This window comes from Synchiropus splendidus, chromosome 10 (genome assembly GCF_027744825.2).
Source record: "Synchiropus splendidus isolate RoL2022-P1 chromosome 10, RoL_Sspl_1.0, whole genome shotgun sequence".
NCBI lineage: Eukaryota > Metazoa > Chordata > Actinopteri > Syngnathiformes > Callionymidae > Synchiropus > Synchiropus splendidus.
In genome coordinates this window covers 19,985,378-19,998,005 of record NC_071343.1, presented here as the reverse complement: position 1 = coordinate 19,998,005, position 12,628 = coordinate 19,985,378, and the positions used below count along the sequence as shown (strand labels likewise).

General features: G+C 44.3%; 5 non-coding genes across 5 annotated transcripts; 3 read left to right on the top strand and 2 right to left on the bottom strand.

The window, feature by feature from the left end:
* Positions 1-2,139: 2,139 nt before the first annotated feature.
* trnak-uuu (transfer RNA lysine (anticodon UUU)) lies at positions 2,140-2,212 on the top strand. Its single transcript has one exon. It is a non-coding gene; the product is annotated as a tRNA-Lys (tRNA).
* A 994-nt stretch (positions 2,213-3,206) lies between these two features.
* trnal-caa (transfer RNA leucine (anticodon CAA)) lies at positions 3,207-3,316 on the top strand. The gene is made up of 2 exons: positions 3,207-3,244; positions 3,271-3,316. It is a non-coding gene; the product is annotated as a tRNA-Leu (tRNA).
* Positions 3,317-5,465: 2,149 nt separating this feature from the next.
* trnak-cuu (transfer RNA lysine (anticodon CUU)) lies at positions 5,466-5,538 on the bottom strand. The gene has a single exon. It is a non-coding gene; the product is annotated as a tRNA-Lys (tRNA).
* A 4,013-nt stretch (positions 5,539-9,551) lies between these two features.
* Positions 9,552-9,661, top strand: trnal-caa (transfer RNA leucine (anticodon CAA)). The gene is made up of 2 exons: positions 9,552-9,589; positions 9,616-9,661. It is a non-coding gene; the product is annotated as a tRNA-Leu (tRNA).
* A 2,156-nt stretch (positions 9,662-11,817) lies between these two features.
* Positions 11,818-11,890, bottom strand: trnak-cuu (transfer RNA lysine (anticodon CUU)). Its single transcript has one exon. It is a non-coding gene; the product is annotated as a tRNA-Lys (tRNA).
* Positions 11,891-12,628: the final 738 nt, after the last annotated feature.

The following is a 12,628-nucleotide window of genomic DNA, read 5'->3' as shown; positions in this document are numbered from 1 at the left end:
TCTCCAGCTTCTCCACGTGTTCAGGAATTCCCTCACCGAACAGCGAGTCCTCAGAATTGGGGACACCAGCAAGGACGCGCCTCTCTTTGTTCCCCAGTCCCGAAAGGCCAAGCCGCATGTTCCGCGCTGCCATTTGTAACAGCGCTTGGCTCCGGCCTTGATGAAGGCCTGCGCCATCCGTAAGAAGGTGGCCATGGACACTTGGGCCTCGTGTAGCTCCTCTGGGGTCAGGTCCTCTTTGCCATAGAGCATCCTGTCCATGGAGCAGGCCAGAAGAGACATATTGTTGGCCAACGCCGTGACCTGGGTCGCACAATTGTATACCCTGTCCACCAGGGCATAAGTATAGCGAGAATGCTCGTCCGGGATGACCTGCTTCCTTGTTGCCCTCGGTGAAGGATTGGCGCCAGGCACAAGGCCAGCGAGTCGCCCAGCGGAGGGAGGCCTATCCTCCAGTCGACTCTGTCCACCTTTGCATACGGTTCGTATGCATCGGCTGGAGTCTTGACGTTCGCTGGGGCCTCCATGTCCTTCTTTAGGAATCCCCACAACGACGGAATCTTCAGGCACGTGGTCGACGGCCTCCTCTTTGGCTTGGATTTGAGCTCGTGCACCGAGCAAGACAAGTCTTCTTCCTCAGGAGGATGTGGGTCCTGCGGGGGTTTTAATCCCAGCCTCTCCATCGCCGACGCGAAGAGCTTGGGCATATTGTCGAGTGGGAAACGTCTCGGTGGTGGAGCAGCCGCTTCCTCCTCACTCGGGCCTTCCTGCAGGGCCAAGTCCTGAGCCGGCGCGGGGACGTCGGCAAACAGAAGCTCCAGGTCCTCCTCCACGGATACCCGGACCTTATCGCTCTCATCATACTCGTCCCAGGACTTCATCTTCGGCCGCTTGCCCTTCCCTTTGGTCGTGGGCTGGCGAGCCTTGGGCTTGGGCGGCTTAGCCTTCTCGACCAGGCCACCGAACCACGAGCGGAGGGCCTCCCTCCTCTGCCGTTCCCCCGCAGGAAGGTCGGCGCATGCGATGCACTTCATAACATTACACATTGACTAGGCAAATGGACAGCCATTCAGCCGCGGGGATTGTTGGTGTCCTGATGGGAAATCCGAGCACCGATCCGGGACAACAGGTCGTCGAACTGGCTGGGTTCAGCCGAAAGTACCGCTGGAACCGCTCGTCATTCAGCCGAAGCTCCTGGAAGAGGTGGTGAAACTCGGCGAATTGCGAGTGATTTCGGAGGACATCATGAACCCACAGACGTCGCTTTTTCCTTTTTTTCCCCAAAAGACAAAGCGTCGCAACTGCTTGTATGTGACCAAGCTCCGCCATCTTTAAATCCACAATTCACACGCACACAACTTGAGACCACGTCCCCCGGCGACTGACCTACTTTCGATCCGGACAGGTGGCGACTAATGACGACAGGAGCAAGCTACCTGCTGCTGAGGACTGGCGCTACAGCGACTGAAAAGTCGCGTTCGGTGTGTACGTACCTTTAAGTGATGCTCCCTAACTACGGTATTCATGATTAACCATTATTGATCCATATATAAGGCACATTATAAGATGCATCATCAGCTTTTGAGAAAATTGAATGCTTTTGAGCTAACTGGCCTTCTATGACACAGGTGTGTTTCAGACACGAGGAGAGCTGTTAAACTGGTGTTTTGGAAATGAAGAGACAACGCTCTGTGGAATGAAGAATCTGAGATTCAAATTCTGAGCCAAAGAAGAAGAGAAAGACAATAGAGGTTCACTGATGATGGAGAAGCAGTATTTCATTCCTTTAGTCCATTTTAAGAGGTGTTATCAGGGGGTTAGATTGGGCATCAGTTGCCTCAGTACAGTTTCTGGAAAGACGAAATTGTCCTACATCCTTGTGCCCACACAATGCACCCAGAGTCAAATCTTTCCTTCAATGTGTTATGTTTGTGTGTCTGTTTGCTGTCTGTCACTCAAACACAGAGCTCAGTGGTCTCATCCTTCAGTTGTCTAGACCTGTACAATTGCTATCTGCCAGTGGATCGTAAATGTCTGGGCTGATACATCAGTCTCAACCAATACTGTTGCGTTGCAAAGCATGAGTTAAACCGATGATGCGCAACGTCCTCTGCTTCCACACCACGACCCGTGTCCAGAGCCTGGATAGCTCAGTCGGTAGAGCATCAGACTTTTAATCTGAGGGTCCAGGGTTCAAGTCCCTGTTCAGGCGGTGCTTTTATCAGGCACATGGTCTCCAGGCAAGATGAGCACCAAAAGCTGTTCTGAACCTTCACATGCCCAATTTAAATCTTCATAACGCCACTTCAAATGGATTAAAGGAGTAAATCTTCCTTCCTAAACACCATTATATTTGTGGGCGGGTGAAGGCTCGAAGATGATGACTTGACTTTTTACTTTTCAAACCACCAGAACCGCAAACAAAAACATGGTCAACCAATCTTTCATTCATGATGCAGAAATAAAAGACTGTTTGACTCCACGAGAAGAATATTAGCACAGTGCATGACACACATTTCATCACATCTTCTCTCGTCTGTATAGTTTGTATTTGTATTGTTGTTTCCAAGAAGCTGTGATCGTGTCGATGTTAGTACTCTGCGTTGTAGCCACAGAAATTCCGGTTTGAATCCGGTCACGGTACTTTGCTTTTCTTCACATCACTGTGAGCCTTCAGTCCCATCCAATATGTTGTTCTTCATTGGACAGGTCTGCAGAATGTCTCCAGTCAAAATGAGGGTTGCTAATAACATTGTGATCATGGGTTCTACCCCAGCAATTACCTTTTTTTTTCATGGATATAAAACATCCAAGGAAATATAAAATGCTAGAATGTAATTTGTTCTCAAAGTAGTTTTATCCTCGATAAACCAGTGACACCTGGTGATGCTGTGTAATAATGGATAGAAATAAACCTTTTCTATTTGTAAACTTAAATGTAGTGATGAGGCCACTACTTTTATATTCACACACCGTAACACAACAAAGATGTTGCTTTCGTTCGTGAAAAGGTTTGTGTTGCAAAAACAAAATCATCATTTGAGAGTTAAATCTACATTAATTACTTTCCACACAAAAGTCAGATGGAGCAAAATATGATTTTAATCATCAATCAAAAATTTGCTCAAAGCTGTGATCGCTGAACTTTGCATTAACTGGTTATACCAGTTTCTATGAATCTGCTGACAAGACTCTGAATGTCAGTTGTCAGGATGGCCGAGCGGTCTAAGGCGCCAGACTCAAGGTGATAAACCTTCCTAACCATGGGACTTCTGGTCTCTGAATGGAGGCGTGGGTTCGAATCCCACTTCTGACAAATCCTTTTTCTCTGCCCCATTCTAAGGTCACGTTTCCCAGTCTTGCTCTCTTTTATTGCTTCTAAAGTGCTGATGACTTTTCTAAAATCTGTCACATTTATTTCCCCTGGCAAATACAGTGTTGATATATACAGATTCTAATGTTATGAGAGAGAAAAAAAGTAGCCAGTTTAGGGGCGAGCATTTCCATCAACAATCCTGAATCTAATCAAAATTTGTATCATGCACAGTTTCTGTGATCTTCCACAACTGCAATTCCTCACCAGAGAATAATAAAGAATAACTAAGTAGCTTAGTTAAAATAACTTGCAACTGAAAAGAGAAGTAACAAAAAACACCTCCTTGCTCTTCTGAAAAGTTGTGCAAACAGGGTCTATACCTGTGTGGGTTTGAACTACCAACCTACCAATTAATTTTCTTTCATGCGTGTTAGGATTTCAAGATGGGTCCAGACATCCGCTAGTTTAGGAACTTTTCTGACCTAAGTGGCCCGGCTAGCTCAGTCGGTAGACCATAAGAATCTTAATCTCGCGGTCGTTGGCCACAGTATTTTATCTGCCTCTAATCTGGGTGGTCTACATCCTTGGGCCCACACGATGCACCTACTGCAGAGGCAAATCTTCCCTTCTCTGCGTTATGTTTGTGTGTCTGTCTGCTGAACAGAGAGCTCAGTGGTCTCATCCTCCTGCTTGTTGTGTGCTTGTTCAACTTCTCTTCAACAGGCACAGTGCAACATTTCCTTTCTGTGTGTTTTATCATTTGTTTGTTCTCTCGTTTCAAATTCCCTCCCCTAGTTCTTATTGTGTGTCTCTTTGTTCCCTGATCTTATCAACTGACAGTGTTTGATTTCTTTCTTTTCCACAAAAACTGATGTGTAAACCTGTCTGTGTGCTGGATGTGTGGTTTAATGTTAATGTTGCTATGTCACCAGTCTGCAGGCACACAGCAACGGCAGCAGGACTGTACCAACCATATGTCCTGTACATTGACCAGTGGAATGACTGTGCCACTGAGTACCTGGAGTCCAAACGCTTTGTTTGAAAGATGTTACTTTCATCTGGAAAAAGGATTTTGGGATCTCAAAATGTGGAAAATAAACCTTTTTGTGCCAAAAAAAAAAACACCATGATTTGAACCTGAAAAGTACAGCACATTAAGTAGTTAGCAAATAGAAGTCAGATGGAAAAAAACAAATGTGACTTGAAATCAAAAAATAATTCAACCGTCAAACATGATTTGCTAAAAATCAGTTCCTGTGGGGAAAATAAAAGTAGTACTGAATGTAACTTCACTTCTTTGAACATGTGTGATGCACTGCAACAGGTTTCACCATTGCTTTATCTACTCCAAGGCTCTGCCTCTGCCTGTAGCGATAAGTTCCCACCCAGCAGTCAGTTTTGCGTGACACTGATGGAATTGTGCAAACATGCTTTTAGATCTCTAGCTTCCATGCAGGAAAATCATGCTCAAGATTCTGATGCTTCACTGGCTAGTTGTTTAAGGACCATGTTTATCATCCCGAGTTCCAGCATGAGCCCCTCAATATTGGGTGGAAGTTCTGTATTACAGTCAAATGCTGCCATTTCGTGGCCTGACCACTAATGAGTGGCTCTTGTTTGAGATGAATCTCTCAACTTTAGCTTCCATGCACCACTGTGACCATAATCCGCTTTCACTCCTCATTTTACTGCCACATCTGACATCTGACTCTCCTGGTGGCCCATTGCAGAGAATCACAAGAGGCAGCTCAGCAGTCTGAAGCATGAAGCAGGTGACCACAGAGCTGCTAAAAACACTGGAAACACACGGCCACGCTCTCGTGCCTCTGACCACCTGTAGTTCATTGTTGAGTCCAATGAAAGATCAACTGTGTCGTCTGTAAACACCAATGTCTCTCATTGGTCGATTTGTTTATGCTGCAGTGCTAATATTTACCACACGAGCCTGATTTGGACAAGCGTCGTGCGAGAGCATTACAGTGTCCCTACAGTCCTGGTATATGTACGACATTGATTTGCGCTGGAGTTCTGTGTTTGTGTGACAGAGACACAAACATCACACAGAGAAGGGAAGATTTGCCTCTGCAGTCGGTGCATCGTGTGGACACAAGGATGTAGACCACCCAGATTAGAGGCAGATAAAGTACTGCGCCCAACGTGGGGCTCGAACCCACGACCCTGAGATTAAGAGTCTCATGCTCTACCGACTGAGCTAGCCGGGCCACCGAAGTGAGAAAAGTTCCAAAATTAGAGGATTTCTTGACACATCCTGAAATCTTCACACGCATGAAACAGCATGAAAAAAGAAAAAGATCAAATAAAATATCTCAACAACACAGCTGTCAAGCCACGTTACAGACGGGGCAGGAGTCTTGGAATTGAGTGACTGTCTATTTCAGAAATAAACTCTCAGTGACAAACACTTAACAACATAATATACATGTATCAAGTATCGAGTAACCTTGAGTTAGTGGACTGTTTTTATACTGTTCTCTGAGCCAGATGTTTCCTTTCTCAATACCACATTAGGAGACATTGAGTGAAAGTCTCAGCAGGTGACCTGGGGTGCGAGAGGTGCCAGGTACGAAACCCAGATGAGCCCCATCTGAGGGACTCCTTTTAGAGTTTTAGTTTCTGTGCACCCTCTGTAACCATACTGCCCTATATCACCAGTAGTGAATGGGCTTGTTCCAGAATGATCTTTCAATTTTAGCGTGATGAGGTTCCTGCAATTGATCAATCAATCGATAGGTGTCAATAGGGAGCAACTGACCAAAATGAGGGGACGTACACTGTTTTATGGATACTAAATTGTGTCTCAACTGGGCGGTCAAACTCAATCCCTGAAGGGGAAACAAAAGCTTTGAATTCAACTGCAATGATACAATTGAGAATGTGTGTGAATCTAAACAAAACTGTATTCATGTGGACACCAGTTGGACATAATCTGTGATGTTCATTCTCACCTTCTTGTAAACGTTGTTCGATAACAACAATCCATTGAAGTTTTTTTTTCTTTCTGGCATGTTTTACATGCATGATAAGAAATTGGTTCGTATCGTGGTTGAACCAATGACCTTAGCTTTATTAGCAACTGTCATTTTGACTGGAGTCATTCTGCAGACCTGTCCAATTGATTATGAAGAACAACACATGAGATGGGGAGGAAGACTCACAGTCATTGTGTGTGTTTCAGGCAAAAGGGGACATATGAACCAAAAAAAAACAAAACAAAGGAGAGTGCCGTGACCCAGAGTCGAACCTGGGTTGCTCTACTAACCACTATACGATCACAGCTGCTTGGAAACATTCTGAGCAATACAGACAAGAAAAGTTGCTATGAAATGTGCAGCAGGCACTGTGCAGAAAAAAAATCCTTTCTAGCTTGACAGACTTTTATTTGCAAAAATAAAATCATTAACTAATTTTGTTGGTTTCATCCAACATGGCGGCACCTCGTCAGGCAGCGGCTACTGATGCTCCCCGTAACAAAGCCAAATTTATGAATAATACAAACAACGAAACAATCAACGAACGAACAAACAGTGGAAACGGCGCAGTGCGTGGACGTTTATTAGGATATGACCGGCAGACGATCATCAGTCTGAGGGACTTCAACGGCTTCTATCCCGTTAGCGCAGAGACACGGACGATGCTACACGACCTCGGTCTGCTCTACATTTCTTTCCCCTGGCAAATACAGTCTGAATATATTCATGTTCAAATGACATGAGAGAAAAAAAAAGTTGCCTGTTTAACTGTTTTTTTTTCATGGAACTAGCTTTTAGATCAACAATCCTGAATCTAATCAGAATTTGTATCACGTATACTTTCCATAACTGCAATTCCTCAGCAGAGAATGTTTAACAATAACTAAGTACCTTAGTTAAAAGAACATGCAACTGAAAAAAGAACAAATCTTAAATATATGGCTTTTGATGTCGATTAATCCTGTCAGTTCAAATCTTCATGGAACCAGCATCAGTCTTCTTTCTTTTTTTATTTTTTAACTTGCACTTTTGCACTATCCAGTGCTCAATGTCAAACGCCACAACATCAGCTCACAACAAATCAGCAAAAGCTCCTACAAATTCAAAGGCCACAATTGAACACATGAACAAAAGCCGCAAAAATTCTAATGCTGCAACACAGCACCTTAAGATCCAACGTAATTCCATACACCACAACGGAAGTCAGCGGGCGGGAGCTGGGACTGCTTGACTTGAAGGGACAGCATGACTAGTTGAGGCAGAAGGTGGCCAAGGAGTTTGGAAAAGTGAGTTTGAGTGTTCGGTTCATGGTTTTCTGAAGTCTCAGATATTTGTCTTTCAAGTCATGACTGTTATTGTTTACAATTCCATGTGCACGTATATGCTATTATTTACTATGTATCAATTATTATTTCTATATGATACGTGCTTCGCCCTCTAACAGGCTTCGCTATTTGTTGAACACCTCGGCGAAGTCCTTTGGGGTCTTTACACACACACACGCAAATGATGTGTGAGCGGATTTCCTCATTACCATTCTTACCATTGTCTCCTCGGTGATGTCCCCTGACTACAGCATTCATGATTAACCATTGTTGATCCATAGATAAGGCACATCGGATTATAAGATGCATCATCAGCTTTTGAGAAAATTGAAAGCTTTTGAGCTAACTGGCCTGCTATGACACAGGTGTGTTTCAGACACGAGGAGAGCTGTTATACTGGTGTTTTGGAAATGAAGAGACAACGCTCCGTGGAATGAAGAATCTGAGACTCAAATTGTCCTACATCCTTGTGCCAACACAATGCACCCAGACTCAAATCTTCCCTTCAATGCGTTATGTTTGTGTGTCTGTTTTCTGTCTGTCACTCAAACACAGAGCTAAGTGGTCTCATCCTTCAGTACTATACTTCAGAATTGTACAATTGCTGCCAGTGGATCGTAAATGTCTGGGCTGACATTACGGTCTCAACCAATACTGGTGCATTGTCTAGAGCCTGGATTGCTCAGTCGGTAGAGCATCAGAGGGTCCAGGGTTCAAGTCCCTGTCCAGGCGATATTTTTATCAGACAGATCGTCTCCAGTCAAGATTAGCACCAAAAGCTGTTCTGAAGCTTCAGATGCCCAATCAAACCCTTCATAATGCCACTTAAAATGGATTAAAGGAATGAATCCTCCTTCCAAAACACCAGCATATTTGCAGTCTGGCGAAGGCTCGAAGATCATGACTTGACTTTTTACTTTTCAAACCACCACAACCGCAAACAAACACATGGTCTTCATGAGAAGAATATTAGCACAGTGCATGCCACACATTTGATCACCTTTCATCAACTTTTTTTGTCTGTATTGCTCAAGAAAGATGTTTCCAAGACGCTGTGATCGTGTCGATGTTAGTACGCCGCGTTGTGGCCGCAGCAGTGCCGGTTGAATCCGGGGCTCTGTTTTTCTTCACATCACTGTGAGCCTTCAGTCCCATCCAATATGTTGACGCATCCAAGTAGACACAACGTAGAGTGCCAGCAGGTGCAGAGTCCCAGAGGCGACAGAAGAATCACTGGTTACACTGGAGGTTACCGTATTTTCCACACTATAAGGTGCATCTGATTATAAGACGCACCTTGAATGAATGGCCTATTTTAAAACTGACTCCATATATCGGCATACTGTAGCGGGTGCTTGGGGGTGTGGTGTCTTAGCCAGTGGGATGATGGGTAGGGACACACAGGTGTGACTCATTAAATAGAGGCTGTATGCCACGCACTGGGGAATCTTTGTTCTGAAGACTGAATAAACAACACACAGAACTTGACCTGCGACTCCGACTCCTTTGTCCTGCCATAGTACCACATGATGAGGCACATAGAATAGAAGCTAGAGTCGTGGCTGGGGTTGCGTTATGTATCCACTAGATATAGTAAGGAATAGGAATATAGGAATATAGGAAGTCTCAAAACAGTGCAAAGCAATAACAATATAACAATAACCCTATAACTCAACGTTGTTCAAACTTTAATGTCCAGATTCACAATATGACCAACCTTGTTCAGTGGTAAAGAGAAACAGGAAAAGCTCACTTTATCAGTTCATTCCTCATCCACGAATCCCTGGAATTCTTCTTCAGTGTCTGAATTGAACAGTCGGGCGAATACAGCATCCAACATGCCCGACTCCGTCTGGTCAAAGGGTTTAACTGGTTATTCCAGTTTATATGCAGCTGCTGACGACCTTTTGTCGGTCAGTTGTCAGGATGGCCGAGTGGTCTAAGGCGCCAGACTCAAGGTGACAAACCTTCTTAACCATGGGACTTCTGGTCTCTGAATGGAGGCGTGGGTTCGAATCCCACTTCTGACAAATCCTTTTTCTCTGCCCCATTGTAAGGTCACGTTTCCCAGTCTTGCTCTCTTTTATTGCTTCTAAAGCGCTGAAGACTTTTCTAAAATCTGTCACATTTATTTCCCCTGGCAAATACAGTGTTGATATATACAGATTCTAATGTCATGAGAGAGAAAAAAAGTAGCCAGTTTAGGGGCGAGCATTTCCATCAACAATCCTGAATCTAATCAAAATTTGTATCATGCACAGTTTCTGTGATCTTCCACAACTGCAATTCCTCACCGGAGAATAATAAAGAATAATTAAGTAGCTTAGTTAAAATAACTTGCAACTGAAAAGAGAAGTAACAAAAAACTCCTCCTTGCTCTTCTGAAAAGTTGTGCAAACAGGGTCTATACCTGTGTGGGTTTGAACTACCAACCTACCAATTAATTTTCTTTCATGCGTGTTAGGATTTCAAGATGGGTCCAGACATCCGCTAGTTTCGGAACTTTTCTGACCTAAGTGGCCCGGCTAGCCCAGTCGGTAGAGCATGAGAATCTTAATCTCACGGTCGTTGGCCACAGTATTTAATCTGCCTCTAATCTGGGTGGTCTACATCCTTGGGCCCACACGATGCACCTACTGCAGAGGCAAATCTTCCCTTCTCTGCGTTATGTTTGTGTGTCTGTCTGCTGAACAGAGAGCTCAGTGGTCTCATCCTCCTGCTTGTTGTGTGCTTGTTCAACTTCTCTTCAACAGGCACAGTGCAACATTTCCTTTCTGTGTGTTTTATCATTTGTTTGTTCTCTCGTTTCAAATTCCCTCCCCGAGTTCTTATTGAGTGTTTCTTTGTTCCCTGATCTTATCAACTGACAGTGTTTGATATCTTTCTTTTCCACAAAAACTGATGTATAAACCTGTTTGTGTGCTGGATGTGTGTTTTAATGTTAATGTTGCTATGTCACCAGTCTGCAGGCACACAGCAACGGCAGCAGGACTGTACCAACCATATGTCCTGTACATTGACCAGTGGAATGACTGTGCCACTGAGTACCTGGAGTCCAAACGCTTTGTTTGAAAGACGTTACTTTCATCTGGAAAAAGGATTTTGGGATCTCAAAATGTGGAAAATAAACCTTTTTGTGCCAAAAAAAAAAAAAAAAACATGATTTGAACCTGAAAAGTACAGCACATTAAGTAGTTAGCAAATAGAAGTCAGATGGAAAAAAACAAATGTGACTTGAAATCAAAAAATAATTCAACAGTCAAACATGATTTGCTAAAAATCTGTTCCTGTGGGGAAAATAAAAGTAGTACTGAATGTAACTTCACTTCTTTGAACATGTGTGATGCACTGCAACAGGTTTCGCCATTACTTTATCTACTCCAAGGCTCTGCCTCTGCCTGTAGCGATAAGTTCCCACCCAGTTTTCAGTCAGTTTTGCGTGACACTGATGGAATTGTGCAAACATGCTTTTAGATCTCTAGCTTCCATGCATGAAAATCATGCTCAAGATTCTGATGCTTCACTGGCTAATTGTTTAAGGACCATGTTTATCATCCCGAGTTCCAGCATGAGCCCCTCAATATTGGGTGGAAGTTCTGTACTACTGTCAAATGCTGCCATTTCATGACCTGACCACTAATGAGTGGCTCTTGTTTGAGATGAATCTCTCAACTTAAGCTTCCATGAACCACTGTGACTATAATCCCCTTTCACCCCTCATTTCACTGCCACATCTTACATCTGACTCTCCTGGTGGCCCATTGCAGAGAATCACAAGAGGCAGCTCAGCAGTCTGAAGCATGAAGCAGGTGACCACAGAGCTGCTAAAAACACTGGAAACACACGGCCACGCTCTCGTGCCTCTGACCACCTGTAGTTCATTGTTGAGTCCAATGAAAGATCAACTGTGTCGCCTGTAAACACCAATGTCTCTCATTGGTCGATTTGTTTATGCTGCAGTGCTAATATTTAGCACACGGGCCTGATTTGGACATGCGTCGTGCTAGAGCATTACAGCGTCCCGACGGTCCTGGTATATGTACTACACTGTTTTGTGCTGGAGTTCTGTGTTTGTGGGACAGAGACACAAACATCACACAGAAAAGGGAAGATTTGCCTCTGCAGTCGGTGCATCGTGTGGACACAAGGATGTAGACCACCCAGATTAGAGGCAGATAAAATACCGCGCCCAACGTGGGGCTCGAACCCACGACCCTGAGATTAAGAGTCTCATGCTCTACCGACTGAGCTAGCCGGGCCACCGGCGTGAGAAAAGTTCCAAAATTAGAGGATTTCTTGAACCATCTTGAAATCTTGAAAAAGAATATGAATTGTTAGGTTGGTGGTTCAAACCCACACAGGTATAGACCCTATTTGATCACAGCCTGTGGAAAGAGGAAACTGAAACTTGAATGAAAAAAAAGATCAAATGAAATATCTCACCAACACAGCTGTCAAGCCACGTCACAGACGGGGCAGGAGTCTTGGAATTGAGTGACTGTCTATTTCAGAAATAAACTCTCAGTGATAAACACCTAACAACATAATATCCATGTATCAAGTATCGAGTAACCTTGAGTAAGTGGACTGTTTTTATACTGTTCTCTCAGCCAGATGTTTCCTTTCTCAATACCACATTAGGAGAAATTGAGTGAAAGTCTCAGCAGGTGACCTGGGGTGTGAGAGGTGCCAGGTACGAAACCCAGATGAGCCCCATCTGAGGGACTCCTTTTTGAGTTGCAGTTTCTGTGCACCCTCTGTAACCATACTGCCCTATATCACCACTAGTGAATGGACTTGGCACCGATGGTCTTTAGGCCACAACTCGCAACTGAAGCCTCAGCCATGGCGGTTTTGAACACCGACCACTCATGGTCGATGTCCCCAACCTCCACAGGGATGCGTGAAAAAGCTTCCCGGAGGTGTGAGTTAAATGCTTCTCTGACGGCTTCGTCCTCCAGACGTTCCCAGTTCACCCGCACTATCCGTTTGGGTTT